General features: G+C 40.2%; 1 protein-coding gene across 3 annotated transcripts in view; it reads right to left on the bottom strand.

Moving 5' to 3' along the window:
• tafa3a (TAFA chemokine like family member 3a) overlaps positions 1 to 16,728 on the bottom strand; it is a 91,474-nt gene extending 74,746 nt beyond the window's left edge. For 2 of the 3 annotated variants that reach the window (XM_051416029.1, XM_051416028.1), the window contains exon 1: positions 16,224 to 16,728. The gene's annotated coding sequence lies outside the window, so the exon portion shown is untranslated. The remainder of the gene's footprint in view (positions 1 to 16,223) is intronic. The other variant, XM_051416027.1, reaches the window with a different exon arrangement.
• Between the last annotated feature and the right edge of the window lie 431 nt (positions 16,729 to 17,159).

Raw genomic sequence — 17,159 nt, 5'->3', positions numbered from 1 at the left:
TACAAAAAATAAAAATAAAAAAAGGATCAACGGGGCAAGAAACATGAGCAGTAAGACAGTTCAGCCAGATTAGCCATGTTATTTGGAAGTAAAACCGAGAGTGGGCGTCGGGAGTACGACTTAGCTACACAGGTGTGATAGGTCAAAGTCGAACCAGGAATCCGGTCTGTCGGTATGATTGATGTTTACAGCCTTTGTTTCTCTTCGACATAAGTTTGACTAACATGAGGGTTTGTTAGCACACGGATGTCTGATCATCTGACCGTCATGTGCCCCATTTGATTAATCTCAGCAGTTATATTGGTGAGAATAATGTCATCAAAACTGAAAGAAATGTTAGTATTGACTCATAATTACTTCTAAGCTCACATAAAACGCGTTTCTAAAGCAAGATAACAGTTTTAAAAGCAGACCACTGGACCCTCAGTATCTGATGTTTGTGCTGTACAGTGATATATAGCAGGAGGCTCTCTGACAGGAAGAAAGCTGAATGTATTAACCTTTATTTATCCACGGTAGACTTGATGAGGAGGTCATGTTTTGTTTAGAGATGCTGCGTTGCATATGCACCAAAATGCCTGGGAGGAAGAATGAGCAAGAGACATATAGACCACCATCACTGCAGTCTTTTAGTCTTTTTTTTTAACAGATGGAAGAGACAGCTTCTATAACATATCACATTTCATTAGCAGTGAGCCAGAACCGTTTCATTTTCTTCGTTTTACTTAAAATTTATTCTTCTCCTCACAGCGGTCAGGGTGATGTTCTGTCAGATTCTTACAGTTGTGTCATAGAACATGCTCTTTGGAAAGGACGTGCTCTATCTGTAGCAAAGTCTTCTCTAGCTTTGCTCTAGCAGAATGAGGGGAAATGCTTTCACAACCCTTGGTTTAATGCAAATGTCCAAGTCCATGTCCAACTCTGTAGTCCCAGTGGTGCCTGAGGGGCCTTCAGGGCAAGATATTCCATATCTTAATACAGAATCACTGTCTGTCAAGTCTCGCACCATTAATTCTATGGAGGCTCCACAAACTGTTAACTGTCAAGCTATCAACTCCCTCACTTCCACCCTCAGTCTCTCCTTCTCTTCTTATAGACCTCATTTGCAGATAATAGGCCATACAGGGGGAAAAGTGCCCTTTTTAATTATCCAGAGGATTATGAGGTTTGAGTTGTTCCCAAATGCTAATACATAGATCGCAGCTGTGCATCTTTGCATAAGGAGGAGTATATTACCCTTCCATTTGGCCTCTGTTGCTGATGGCTTACAGCTGATCTTTGCACACCTCATTTGATGGGAAAATAAGAAGCAGAAAAGCTCTGCATGAGAGACTTGTGAGCATAATGAGGTTCTGAGATCTGACTTGGGAGTAAATGCCAGAACACACACAGTTAATGACAAAAACATTCATTTCGATTGATAAAAGACACGATTCAGGGCGATTTTACTGATTCACTTATTGTTGATGCAATTCTTCGAGTTTGAGTTATTTACAATAATTTAGAAGCAGATGCGCTCGGTTAACAACGTCAGGACAATTCAGTGAAGTAAGTTTATCTCAGAAAAGTGTACTCAACTGACTTTCCACTTCTTTTTCAGCAATCATCAAACTTTATCTGCATTTATTGTGCTGCTGTCTTCTGTGGTAAATTGGACCCATCATCAATTATAAGGAGCTTAAACATACAATACAAAACACTGGCGTCTACAAAAAGAGGATAACAGAGAACTGAATCTGTTTTTCACAGCATGGTCATGGCTGACACTGAATGAACTTGATGGGCATGAACACAGATATACTGTGGATGATTCATATACCCAAAAGACACATTACAAAACAATGTATTGGCAACAGAATGATAGACACGAAAATACACTAAACTCTGGCCTGACCTTAAATTTAACACTTTATTAAGTCTATATTCCTACCACACGTATGGTAAAATATCATTAAAGGTTTCAGTAAATCAATAACATTCACAGTCCTTATTAATTACAGCTGCTTCGCAGAAGTATATAGGATTTCAAAACACCCACATTTTCTATATGCAGTCCCCAAACCACACAGTGGAGACTTATTTATTTTCTTCTCTTTAATTCTGTATTTTCTTCTTGGCTCGCTTAGCTGCTACTTTGTCAGCGAATGTGGGAGACAAAATAATTGCCTCTATATTTCCTGAATTGATTTCTTGCGCAGTTCTAATACAGTGGTCAGGCTGGCACTCAGGCATCCATGACAGGCCCTTGTACTGCAGGCTTTGTATTTCTAGGGAAAAAAGCATTCAAGAGTCAAGACTCTTTTTTTTATTTTCTACAGCTTGTTATCAAGGTCAAGCATTAACAATCAAAACAGAAATCCCTTGAAGCAAATCCATTCATCCATCCAAAACGCAGTTGAAGCACATACTGTCGGGAACAACTGATACTAAATGAACCGACTAATGACACGACACACAATTGCTATCAAATACGAAAACACAAAATACCAGCCAGAGGGTCAGTCCAAAGGAATCGCACGATGATTAACAAGATGGGAAATAAACACATTTCTGCTCAACTGCTTGTTTTTTTTTTTTTGTTTTTCTCAAATCTTTGCTGTTTATTCTTATTCTTTCTTATGTAGGTTTTAGCTCTTCAGGCCTCTAAACTTTTCAAATGAAACTATATAAGGAGGAAACATCGTTCATTGGTTAATGGGTTCAAAATCATAAATATATGCAACCTGTGACAAGGTGTTGCGAGTTTGAGCGCTGTGTTTCCAAATGCATCTTTTATAACATCACATAATGTGCTTTTACTGTGTGGAAGTAACTCATTCTTTATTATTCTCCCAAAATGTTAAGCTGTAGGCTACATTAGACTCATACCATATATTTGTTTTCTGATATATAAACAAAAATCTACCCCCACATTGTTTTGCATGTTGTATAATGACAGTAGCAGTAATAAGATTGTCGTGGAGTTTAGAATTTAAAGCAACACGCAAAACAATTAATTACTTTTCTGCACTTTAAGTAGTCAACCTGACATACCACCAAAATAAAGTGCATCAACATGCCACTGCATACATTATTGGGACAACATTGCACCATCCCCAGGAGTATAATTACATTTAATTACATTTGGTTTTTATTGTATGATGAATATTGTGATTGGAAGTGTGATGAAATATTTATTAGGATTATGTTCCAAAAATGGACCAGTACAGTATTTTATCTAAGCTGTATATTGGATTGTTTATAGATTGATATCGTTGTACATTATATTGTGATTGATCTTTCTTTTTGAAATAAAATGATATATGTTTAGAAGCTGCTTTTAATGATGCTCCTAGCCCTTACCTCCGGAAAACAGGACCATTCATTTTGATAATTTATGTATTTTGGGATTTTCTGGCTAGAAATTAACACAATAAAATCCTTTTCTATAGACTGACATTTGTAGCCAGTGTACACAACTGATGATTAACTCTAAATGAAACTTCCTTCCTAGGCATAGCTTTACCAGAATCAACCAGAAAAAAGGACAAAAAAATTAAACAAAAATGACAATAAATAAAAAGAGCTATGGACACTGCAGCAGATACAACAGGAGCTATACACAGTATATCAAACAACCTGCCACTTTAACAACAGAATAAAGCATCACAATGGCAGACAACACGACATATATTGACAATATAAACTCGATGGCAGCTACGTATAGCCCATATATGTTGACCTCCTCCTTGTTGTTGTAACTCACCTGTCTGAACGTAAATCTGTTAGTCTTGCGCTAGGTTCAACTTCTCTTCTCATTTAACTTAACCAATCCACTCAACCTCTCTGCCCCACTGTGCCCCTCAAGGTTTTTAACAACTTTGAGCTGAATGAGTGCTCTGCAGTCACAGCTGTAACAGATTATTCGATTTGGGTCACTAATCATCGGCGGTACTTTGAATCAGTGATAAATGACGGTAGATGCTTCTTTTCCTTTTACTAATACCTTGGTACAATGCTATTCTTACCATAATCCCATAATGACGTCATCCTTAACTTTATTGCATTTCTTGTACTTTTCAAACTGCATGGCTCAGGTGCAACCCCGCTCCCCCTCAATTGACACTCGGCCAGCAAACATAGGCATTCAACATCTGCAGACTGCAGATAGGTCAGAGTGTCACCTCTCTGGACATGGAGCTCTGTGGAGCTCTGCTCTCCTGAGGCTGTAGACACACCAGCAGCTTTTTCTTTTTATGATATTTCCTTCTTTTTTGTTAAGTAGAAAGTCAGCCAGTACAAATAATCTTACATTTTACACTTTTGTTCTTGAAATCAAAACAAACAAACAAAAAGAAACGTGTGTGTGTGTGTGTGTGTGTGTGTGTGTGTGTGTGTGTGTGTGTGTGTGTAGCAGAGAACTAGGGGGTTTTACAATATAATTGATGCACTTTTATGTGAAGTCTGTTCTAAGTGGGCTAATAAACTCAATCCATCCTTTCCAACATTTATCAAATATGTCTGTCAGTCTCAAAGCAAATGATAATCTTTCCATTACACAAATGTCAAATGCATCACATTAAATCAGTCTGATCAAATGGTTGGTCCTTGACATAACCATTTTTTTGTAATGGCTTTATTAGTGGTGATACGCATTATTCCAAACATGGCTGGGTGGCATCTTAGCCAAGTACAAGACCTGAAAACAAAAGTCAATCTTCATTTTTAAAATGTGTCCATGCGATCTCTGATTGTCTTCCTGTAACTGCAATCCCAAAACATTCCCAAAACACCACACCAGCAGCTTTTTCATGTGACTTTGTTTTTACTCTGTAATGGATGCAACTTGAAATGTAGCTAAGGAAAATACTTGAGATGAAAAGTACACATAAAATAAAAACGTAAGTATGAGTATACAAAATATACTTTTAAAATGTATATATATTGGGCATTTGTGCCTTTATTTTGTCACTTCCACCTCTGTTGACTGGTCTCCACAGCTAAGGTAAGCCCAAAGAGTAAAACATTCAGTCACCACTTGCACTGCTTAAAGCAATGACTATGTAACACTGTTAGTGTTGTAGTTTTCATTTCAGTGGCTGCCAGTTTGTTTGGTAACATATAAAAGTCGAGTATGTGAGAGAGCTTTTCTTCAGTGTTGTACTTATGCTTGTGCAAGGCTGTGGCTATTTCCTGGAAAGATTTGTTTGTCCATTTTTTGTTTTACAGCTGCAAGATGATATTGCTTTACTTTACAGGGTAACTTGATGGCGTACCACAAATAAGAAATGCAGTAGTTTTTTCAGCATGCATTTTCTCCGACTAATATTTAAAAATTTCTGAGCATGAGATGATGAGGTGGATCCTAAACTCCTGTTGTGCAAAAAGCAAAGTCCTGCTGTCATTTTCTCTATTCAATGGCTGGAAAAGACAGAAAGTCTTTCTTGTATGCTTTTGCAGTTCTTAATTACTTAACTTGTGTTCTCTGTGGTGAATTTCAGTATAATGACCCCCTTGAACCTTCCCTTCTGGTACAGACTGCTCTTTAAATTAGGCAACAGCAGAGGAGGTAACCACCACCCATACTGAGCTGAATGATGGAGAATGGGGCTCAGCTCCAGAGAAACGAAACGAGAACAGAAGTGAGGAGATAGAAGAACAGAAAGAAAGAAATGTATGTTGTCCACTTACACCAGGCTTGACTCCTGCAGTCTGGCCATGAACTGAGTTTTCCTTCAGATCTAACCCCTTGTCTAACATAGTCTTTCCTCTTAGCGGGCCAGTGGGGTGAAGACACCCTTTGAACCGTTTTAGCACGACTTCACGACATTTCTGCTAAAAAAACCCTCACACCCTCTGTGGGAGGACGACATGCTGGATTTGCAGGGAAAGCAAGCAGAGAGTGAGAGTGCATTAGACCTCTGGCGTCAACTGAGGCATCAATTAATGAGCAGCCTGGGAATGTGTCCATCCAGACACACTCTGCACAGGGGTGCTGCAGGAGGCCAGGCCAGGGCCACAGACGGCTGGGGGACATGAATAATTGAGGTCCCTGTTTTAAATGTTTAAATGAATTAGGGCCAGGGGAAGAGGTGTTAAGAGATGTACAAGAGGGAGGAAGGGAATGGCAGTAAAAATACCCCCATTATGTCTCTAATCATGAGGCAGAAAGGTGTTCTGTGTCAGTAGTAAAACTTGCTAAGTCACATCATTAGTGTGGTGACATGAGTTCATGCTACATAACCTAGCTCTGGCAATTCTGTTGACAGATTTCTGTCTATGCACCAACAGCAGAAAATAATGGCCTTATTTTGACAAATACATGCACATGTCTTGGCATTGGTACAAATTTTCAGTTTAATTCTCTGAGTATTAAAGCCAGACAATGACATCCTACAATAAATCCAAACTCAGTACCCGAACAGCACCGTGGATGAGGTCCCAACAATAATACTACTAATAAGAAGCCATCTTGTCTTCCTCTCCGTTGTGCATCAGCACATATTCAGTGGCATTTTGTAACTTTTCATTCAGAAAAATCCAAGGCAAATAGATGGCTCTTTCTAACAGGGCACCCTTTAAAAGGTTGTAAGTTGGAACTAGTGGCTTTATTGTTAATAAATCTTTAACTCACTCAGATATAAATTACTAAGAACAAATTCATTATAAAACATTTTTTTGCCGGTTTGTGGTGTTTGTCCACATTTGTGGGAGGAGAGGGAATGACATGCAGCAAAGGGCCACAGATTAGATTTGAACCCATGGCTGCTACAGCAAGGACGCAGAAGACCTCTATTAATGACTTCCAAGTTTATAATTGCAGTCTTGATGGATGCCCATGAACATTTATTGACTTACTAACAGTTATAAGTGCACATTGAAGGATTTATCAGACATTGATCAAATAATTACCCTTTATTAATGAGTTACTAATATTAGTAACTGGATTTGAGGCATCATGAGGGTAATGGGTTTCACATTTTCTCTCTTTATAATGAGCCTTTAAATGTGTGGTCATTAATAAATGAATTTGGTCCAGATGCTCTTCAGCCCTTTTGTAAGTGTTTAAAAATTGGTGAGGTCTCCTTAATGAACTAAGAGCTATGAGCAGATATTATATATTAATATATATATTATATTATATTGCATTTCTGCCAATAGATCCTTCTAAATGTTACACACTAAGTCTGGGAAGGAATGGGAGGCTTGCTATGTCTTTCCTTCTTTTAATATACACTAGTCAGAAAATACACATACAAAATAAAGATAAGCAAACATGCTGCATACATTAGAAATACACTAAAACGAGTCAAGTGCAGTGTTAGTATCCACATCAATCGCCAATGAGCTGCAGATATATATTCAATATCATAACTCTATATTGAAATACAGCTGCTGAATTCAGCTTGAAGACATGCTTCACATGAACATAGACACAGCCGCAACCTGAACACAACACAGCTGCATGTTCACCATTCTAAAGGTCTTTTCTATGGGGCATGTTTACCTGCACACAGCTAGAAATTGTTCCTGCTGAATTGCTGCCAAGAGTTTCAACAATCTCAGTCACTCAATCAGGGTCTGGAAAAGTAGCCCACACCAGCCTTGAAATTGAAGCTATGGCTCCATTTCTTTCCTTTCTTCGAACTACTTCACTTCATTTAAACAGAGAAACTTTATTTTCTATAAAAGGTCTTGTAAACATTTCTATTTTATCTAGAGACGAATCCACAATTGAAATCAGTTCTCTAAATGACTGTTGGATCTAAAACACACTGGTTTTCTCGGATGCCATGAAGACATATGATGTCATACTTCTGTTCGATGTTTATTAAACTGTATAAAGGCACAGTGTGTGACACTACAGCAGCTGATATTTGTACCAGCCAGTTGTCAGCAGGACACAGAGGGTAAACAAAGCCCGACTGATTGGCAGCCGTTCCACTCCGCAGAATCCAGCAAAGACGGCTCAAATTGGATGCAAAAACATCACACTTAGATTTCAATTTCTCCTCACAGATGGGAGCACCATGCACATTGCTTGTGATGTGTCTCCGGCACCTGAAACTAGGGAGTAAACAATGATCAAATTGATACGGCCCCAAAGAGGCTACACGCATGCTGGGTGCACTGGGCTCGAACTGGTTCCTGAGACAGAACAGACAGACAGGCAGCCAAAAATATGAAATTAAAGCCAATATCAGGCTCCTTCGATGTGGGTGGCTTCCTCTGAGCTGCCAGTGCAACACTGCTTCTCCTCTCTCTTTCATTTTCTCCTTCTCTTCACCCGCTCTCAGGCCGAAGTCCAAAGCCCAAGAGAAATTAGTCACCCCGCACGCTGTGGTGAGGGAGTTGTTGTGTGTGTGATAGTGTGAGTGTGCGTTTGAAGGAGAGAGAGAGTGAAAGCAAGACGAAAGAGAACAGAGGGAGAGAGAACAAAATTGTTTTCCATCCCGAGGCTTATAATTCCACTTTATATCTGAAAATTGATGCTGGGCTGAAGAAACGACATCAATCTAAGCATCAGAAGTGTGCTGCAGTAACAGGAAAAGCCTTGCTGTTCTGTATGGATACAGTAGTGGCCACAAGAGGAAGGACTGAAAATGATAAAGGAATCTACAAGAGCCTCTAAGCTTAAGAAATGGTCACACAGACTCATACAGGGTTGGAGCCAGAGCACTCCAACATGAATGACCCCTTTAAAACATAATTGTCCTATCACTACAACCTCCCTGCACTCTAGCTGTCCCCATTAAAATCAATGGCAGGATCAATGCTGTTAGTAGGCTTTTCAGATTTTGATTTTATAAGCTCTATCAACATATGCTATAATACCTGGAATTATGTTTCTGCAGACATAAAATACAAAGTAACATCTTTGTGATCCTACATAGAGGTGTTATGGGTAACTATCTGGTTACCAGGAAGACTAGAGACCGCTTTATGGAAGCTAATGGGGATCCAATTAAATAAACAATAAAGAATACCCAACAACTCATCTGAGAGGCAACATGCATATACGTAGTGCAGACCTGCATGTAACACTGGCGTACATCTCTGCACAGTACTGCCACAAGGGATCTTCTAGCAGAGCCTAGGACAATAAATTCCTATTTAGTTAAATATTATTGTCCACCCTTAGCTTAATGTCATCTTCTTCTTCCTATAAAACACTTACAAGTATAAAAGAAACTCACATTTGCATGTGTCCAAATAACACCCTTGTATGGTGGCTTACGTGCAGTCCGGTAGGGCTGGGCGATATGTATGTGAACTTTCCAATCAGCAACTCTAACCGTCCATCCGAGTTAGGCTAAATATTCTCTGATGCCCGACCTCCCTCTCTCTCCTCTCCTGCCCCGGCCTGTCCCCACCGTGTCTTCATCTTCCCCAGAGTCAAAGTGTTAGTTTCTCATTCTCATTCTTCGCAGGCCGACCATAAATTAGTCAAATCAACAGACAGAAAAAACAACTGCAGATGGACTCTACCAAAGATGTTTTTTAGGGAAGAAAATGTCACACAAAATTAGCAAGGTTTGCTTGCTGTTCCTTTGAAGAAAGACCTACAGAGTGATGAGTCTGTCACCTGGTTAATAACGTCACATCTGGATCTGTGGTAGAGCGGAGACTGATTGGGAAATTATAAAGTTAGTTTACATGAGCTAATGTAATATTAGCTCAGCAGCCACAGAGGAGACTGCAGCTGTCAACAGGACCGATTTAGATCATACATAACTTCAGCTTTGTCTGATATGACAGACTAGATATTTTGTCATTATTAACATAAGTGGAAAACTACATAGCATCATCACTAAATTTGATGCCAAATTTGAATGTAATGATCAGAAAAATGAAAAGGTATCACCGTTAGTTCACAAAAACTGCAGTAAACTCCAATAGATAAAGATGAACTCTGAAGTTGACTTCAACATACAGATTTTGTGCATTTACACCCTGATAAGCACTTTCTCGCCCAATTATTCATTCATATGATTTAATAATTTCTTAAACATCCTTATTTAATCAGTATAATCAACATCAAATGTGTTGTATCTCTAATATAATATTTCTAATATTAATTCTTGTACTTTTTTTGTTTTAAAGGTATTTCCAGATTTACAACTTTCTAAAAAGAAAAAGCCCTATGGGCCTCTTTGAACCTCTCCCAGACAATCCTGGCTAAAACACTTCTCATACTCAAAAATCCTCCCTGTTTGCATCAAGGTAAAACTATACACAAATTACAAGAGGGCAGTAGAAGACTGTATCCTTCACACACAATACTGTGCTTCAGCCGTAACATTATAATGTGACTGATAAATCAAACTGCAAAAGAATAATTAAAAGTGATATGTTCCATATGTATTTATAGTGCAAGTACACTGTGCACATTCTGTAACTGACTGATAGAGGGGGCATGTTTGAACGGATGAAAGAGAAGCATGAACTGCAGCTACCCTTGAGCTAATTCTATCATGGCAGAGAGATAACACAAGTACCCAGATTTCTGTTTCTCATTCTCATCTTGTACATTACATCAAGGCTCAGACGCTGGCTTCTGCACAATACATTTAATGACACGGGTACATTTCTTTTGAAGATACGAGACCACTTTGAAGAGTCCACAGTTCTTCAATTGCTGGGATCTGATGATGAAGAAACCTGACCGGCCTCCACGTTGGGTCACAAAATTCAACCCACCTTCTATTGTTTGCGTAATGAGGGGCAGGAGGGCAGAGGAAAGGGCCTGCCATTGCCTAACGTTCAATAAGAGAATAAGCCTAAACACCAGCCCTCCTTTATGAAGAAAATGGAGAGACCTTTGCCATTATTGCCAGTCCGATTCGTTTAATTATGATCACAACAGGGTTGCCTTTGTCCTGTTTTCTCAACAAAGAAATAACAAGCGTAGAAAATAACAGGCTCATTTTTAAACCCTGTAATTGCAATTTTCTACTCAAATTGCAGTCTAATGATTACAGGCACGAGGTGGAGCTTGACAACAACACCAGAAAAGAGTAGGAGAGGAAAAAAGAAACATATTGCTAAAGACCCTCAGGCATCTACAGCGAGAGAGAGAGAGAGAGAGAGAGAGAGAGAGAGAGAGAGAGAGAGAGAGAGAGACTGGCCAACAAAAAATGAGAGCTCCCTTACTCCAATAGAAACCAGGGTTTAGAAGAGGGCTTCTCAAAATCTGCAATTCCCCAACCTTTTCACTGAGCCAATGATTAAGGGCTTGGAGAATTGAGTTCCTCGCTGCTGTGCTGGAGAAGGAGTTGATGGGAATTCAGCGCAATGGCACAATATTGAGAGTGAAATGTGCCAAATACTGACTACCTCAAGGAAAGGGAACAGAGCAATGGATTGAAGGAGGAGAGGAAGAGAGAGAGAGAGAGAGAGAGAGAGAGAGAGACAGAAGTAAAGCCTGATGCCCAAAACCACCTCCATGGAAGAGTGGATTCCTAAGCTCTGCTGAGGCTCCCCTCCACTCAAACTTCATTGTCCTCAGTGTGCACTTGAAGAGTCAGCTGGAGAAATTCCCAGGCAGAGTCACATGACTCCACCACTGTACACATATATATATATATATATATATATATATATATTTAGGATGGACAGGACCATTTGGGCTTAGAAAATGTGAGTTTTCCTGCATGCCTCTACACAAAAAGTGATCTGGGAAATCCAGTTGGATGCATTTCAAAAGATAAAAGAATCATCATACTGTGGATATGATGACGCCCCAGAAGATCAGAGGCAGCGCAAAGATAAATCTGAGGGGTCAAAAGATGGTCAACAAGACAGGAAATTTATATTCTTTCCTCACAAACTGTTATTTTTTTTCTGACTTTTCTCCAGTGTTTGCTGAGAAATACTGGGGGAGTTTTCTTCTTCTGGCCAAAACAATCCAACAGAACATGGCACCATAGTTCATGAATTCAAAATTCACAGAGAATCTGAAAATAAATGTATTTAAACTGCAGATTATGATACTAATTTTCTCAACACTGTAATCCCTAGCCTCCATCCACCATTGTCAGTGCAAATAACACAATTTTAAGGTCTGGAATTGCAAGTTTCTTACCAAATGCATCTTGGGAGTTGTAGTTAAAGTGCAACTAATCACCCTCTGTCTTCTCACTATTTCACGGTGACCAGACATCACTTTTGGGTGTGTTTAGTAGTCCAACAGAGCACGTTTCAATGCTTGAAACGCTGAATCCAAATGTCCAGACTTCACAGCTCTTGCAGACTTTGCAGGTCCGTTCCCGGGAAGTCTGCGAGTGCTGACTGCAAAACCTACAATTCATCCAGCCCACAAGGGGCCTCAAGCAGACTTTGTAATGAAAGGTAACCAAGTACATTTACCCAAGTACTGTACATAAGTACAATTTTGAAATACTTTACTTGAGTATTTCCATTTTATGCTACTTTATACTTCTACATTCATTTGATGACTTTAGTTACCAGTTGTATTCTGCACTTTTAGTTTCGGTATATTATTATACTTAAGTAAGATTTTAAATGCAGGGCTTTAACTTCTAACAGAGTATTTTTACACTCTGGTATTGCTACTTTTAAGAGTACTTTAAGTATATGTTTAAGTAAGTGCTGCAAAAGAGAACTCAGATTGGATCGGATAATCGGAAAAATGCTGAATATTGGATCCCATAATCAACCAGGCTGATAATCTAGCCCAAATCCAAGTAGCCAGTTAGCTCACACGGTCTATAGGAAAAGTGAGTGGGACTTTTAATTCTGGAATCAGGGGGACCCGAAATAGCTCTTCCCACTTAAAAATCTATGGGAAGCTAATTCTACTATCGCAACTGGCCTGACATGACATGAGCAATTGAGACATATGAACTTTACATGATCGAGCCCTGCAGGATCACAGTCTCCAGTCATGTACACTGAGCGAACAACAGGGGGAACTGATATAATTCAGTGACATCACAACACACAATGTTAATAGAGCAATAAGAAATGCATAAGCCTGCACAAACGCACGATGTACCCACACACATCATTCACATAAAACACACACTTTTACAAACACTACAGCTGTAAACACACTCTCTGTCTCACACACACTGAAACACACCCACAACCAAACATGCACACAGCAAATCAGCATGAATAAATAAGAGATGGAGTTGTGCTTCATAGCCTAATCTCTGAGGAAAAAACAGCTTGCCGCATCGGCAAGGATCAGCCGGGGCGAGTGAGAGGGACACTGCTGGCTTCCAGGAAACCAATTTGTTTGTTTATTGTCTTGGTGTTTTGTCGGTGGTTACAGTTCATTGCAGTCAGCCCATCTTGGGCATGCTCCTTTAAATGGCATCTATAAAACATGGGATGTGCTCTCCCCACATCCCCCTCCTCTTCTGTACATGACGGAGCTGCACACGAGCGTAACAATGCTGCATTTCGTTTGCTATGGTGGGGCTTTGAATTTGCCTTTAAACACCCGATGGATTCACCCCAGCAGCTCGAAGAGGCGCTTTGAGAGGTGGAACAAACTGTGCTTTCTAAAGACATTAGCCTATGAACACCGCTGAGCAGCGAATCTCAGGGTGCTGAAATCGGGTGTAATCATGTAGATAGATGGCTGACTTTTTATTGTTCCGTTAAGCCAAATCTGCAGGGCTGGTGCTGAACGCAGAGTTTCTGAAATGATGCAATACCCCGGATTTTATGGTTAACTCATGGTGCTGCAGTGCTATGTTCTCTGTGACAAGACACCAAGGCTGTCACATCATGTATATGTATCCTGCATAAACATATATTTGTCATGCCCACACTATAGGAAATGCAGAAATGTCAGTGTTACGGAGAGACGGGAGGGAAGGGACACGAAATCTTAATAGTACAAGTAACCCAGGGCTGTGCATACATATATACGTAGAGTGCAAAAACTAAAATGTATTGTTTTGTCTCATGCCTGCAAACACAAGCCAGACTCTCACATCATGCCCTATTGATCTGACAGAGTGAGCAGGAAGCTGGCGGAGAACACAAATACTGCCTGGGGTGGCTCCTTAAAACTAGAGACAAGCCTCTTATCCATGGTGTTCTCTTCCTCTGGAAATCACCTGGTGGCTCATGCATATCAAGTACTCTCTCCGAGCCTCAGTCTGCGCTCTGCCTTCTTCAGACTCTGCTGTTTGTTGCAATGTCTGTGTAACAGTGGCTTTAAAATAAATAAACACACACACACACACACACACACACACACACAACTGAAACTGCAAGCTAATCTGTCTAACCTCTGCATTACGGTTATTTTGCAGAGATGCAGTGCTTTTGTCGCCACCAAAACGGCACGGGCAACCATTTTTGTTTCATCACTTGTTTGGGAGTATGCATGCCACAGTGCAGTCTGGCAGGGTTATGATGGCAGGGTGTTTCCAGGTACACAACTTTATTACAAGCCTTTAGCTCCGTAACTAATTCCCATATTTTACAACAACCACTGCAGAGCGCACAAATCTGTTTCCAAGTTTCCAGTGTTACTATCGAATACAGTGGAACTGTCACAGGGATCCCATCTCCAGAAATCCCAGGGTGGCCTTTGCTCTGCCTGTCAGCAATACCAACCAATAACACTGCACAATAAAACCCTCCAGAACAACAGTGGGCCGCAGGCAGCTTCAAGGGCTACTGACGGCGATCTATAAAACAATATAATGGGTTGCCTGTCAGTGAATGTGAAAGGGAAGATCTACACCTCCTCTGACTCTCTGAGGGGACGTCAATTAATCACAGCAGAATTGTATCACCCCGCAATAGGAGTGTAAGGTTATTACCATCCCCATATTCCGCAGGATGAAATGCGATGATAGCACTAATTGAGGGAAGACGGGAAAAAAATAGCTGACCGCACAACACTTGTCAAGGGGATGAAGGGCAGATAAAAGAACAAGGGGACGGACAAAAAAAGAAGACAGGAAGTTGGAGGCGGGGGTGGTGATGAGGGGAGGGGTTGTAGAAAAAGAAATATTCACAGTGGTGTGTAAGCATAATCATAAATATCTACAGTCTGCGTGCAGAGCAGCTGGCAGCAAACACAAGAGCCAGTTTTCATTAGGGACTCCATCCGCGTCTTCTCAACATAATCCAACAAGATAAAAGCATTGTACTTTTTCTTAAGTCACAAACAAGCTGCTTAAAGCTCATAGCAGCTTTTTTTTTTTTTTGCTCTTCTCATTTTGAAGTTGAAGGGAATCACACTGATGGGAGGACACGGCCCACGCTGTGAATTCAGCTCCAGGTCCCAATTCAGAGCAGCGATTTAACTTGGCTATAGAGCTTTTACTGTGGGGAGCCATGTTAATGTTCAGGGTTACCTTTTACAAAAAAAAGTGCAGGTGCTTGAAATGCTTCAATATAGAAATACTATTATACTTGTTGTGGGGGAGGGGGTACAAAAGCATCTGAACACACTAAACATTAGATTAGATTACATCTTAGATTACATCTAATCTTATACTAGATAGATAGATAGATAGATAGATAGATAGATAGATAGATAGATAGATAGATAGCAGAAAGAGAGGAGAGAGATTATCTGTGATAAATCTGGTAAAAGATTTTAGATTCTTCTTCTCTGTTGTCATGATGAGATAATAACTTGTCTGCATGATGATGAGACCACACACACACACACACACACACACACACACACACACACATATATATAACTCTGCCTTTTATAATCTTTCTAAAGAAAAGTTTTTTTGTATTTTCACACAGAAGAGAGTTATTTCAGTGCCTTTGTGGAGCTAACATGAGTAGGCAGAAAGCCTCTGAGGGAAAACTTGATTTTTGTCTAATTTAAGCATCCAGTGATGATGAATGTTGCCGCACAGATCTGATATCTGTTCTCTGAATCTAGACAGTATGAAGCTGAACATTTCCCAGCCTACAGCTACACCTGCACGCCACTTTCAGTCATTAGTTTGCAGTAGGTCGCCGGTGTCTCTCAACTTAATAACTATTTATCATAGCGGAATCAATCGATATCCCGATCGATAACCGTAGTTTATTCATAGGTTTCGGCTGCTCGGCTATTTCGCAGTAAACACGTGAGCTGTTCGGCTTTTTCATATTCACAGTATAAAAACTGTTTGAATCCAATCACTTCAAGTCAACTCAAGGTTTGTAAAAAAAAAAAAAAATTTAAAAAATGATAGAGTTTCACGCACACAATGATATGACAGTTTCAGGGTACGTCAACCTACCTGTCGTTGTGCTGTCAATTAATCCCCCCGAAACGTCCCTTTCATTTATTCTCCATTGTCAGCCACAAAAACCAGAAATGCCATTTCCCTGTCGCTTCAAGACGCCCTCGACAACACATAACCTAAAAAACCCCAACTGGTCTTAATGTCAGAGCTCTCCCAGACGCACAATCCCTGAGTAAAGGAAGAAGTCTATATTGAGGCTGCTGGCTACTTGCAGGCGGTGGACTTGGAAAGTCTATAAAAGTTGCTAGTCCTCCGGCTCTGACTCACAACTTCCCATCCGCCAGAGCGCCACAGCAGCTGATCCACATGCCGGACCGTCGCTCATAGTTTCTGGATTCTTTTTTATTTTTTTAATTTACAATCCTCCTGCCAGATACTGGTTGCAGTTGGGGTTTGGCAGCGTCTTCCTTCTGTTAGAGAAATGGATTGGAGGTGTCCGAGGGATGAGAGAGCAGCCGGATTCATCTCAGTGTTAGTGTGTGTGTGTGGAGGCTGCTGCTGGTGCTGTGCTGGTGTTTTAGCGCCACCCAGTGGACGTCTGCTGTGGAGGCCTGTAGGTGGTGGCAGGAAGGAGTGCAGACATTTATCTCATCTGGCTTTCAGATGATGATAACTGGATGGTTGTGCCCTCTTGTGAAGACAGCAGCAGCACTATTTATAGCAGTGGAGTGAATATATGTTCCTTAATGTTGTTACACATTGCTTCTGTGTCATTTCCAACATTATTTGTGGCTTTTTAAGTTGACTGGTAGATTTAATATGCTTTTTTGCTTTTTTTAATCTATTTTCAGCTCCAATATTGAGGACGTGTTTTGCAAACAAACCAAGAGGCCAGTTTACGATGGTTTTGGAGAAAGTTCTGGAAGGTATTTCGAGTCAGTCAGTAGGTATATAAAATATTTAGGCACTGTATGAAAGTTATTTGGGTGG

This window comes from Dicentrarchus labrax, unplaced genomic scaffold, assembly GCF_905237075.1.
Source record: "Dicentrarchus labrax unplaced genomic scaffold, dlabrax2021, whole genome shotgun sequence".
Classification (NCBI taxonomy): Eukaryota; Metazoa; Chordata; class Actinopteri; family Moronidae; genus Dicentrarchus; species Dicentrarchus labrax.
This window is presented reverse-complemented; position numbering and strand designations above follow the sequence as displayed.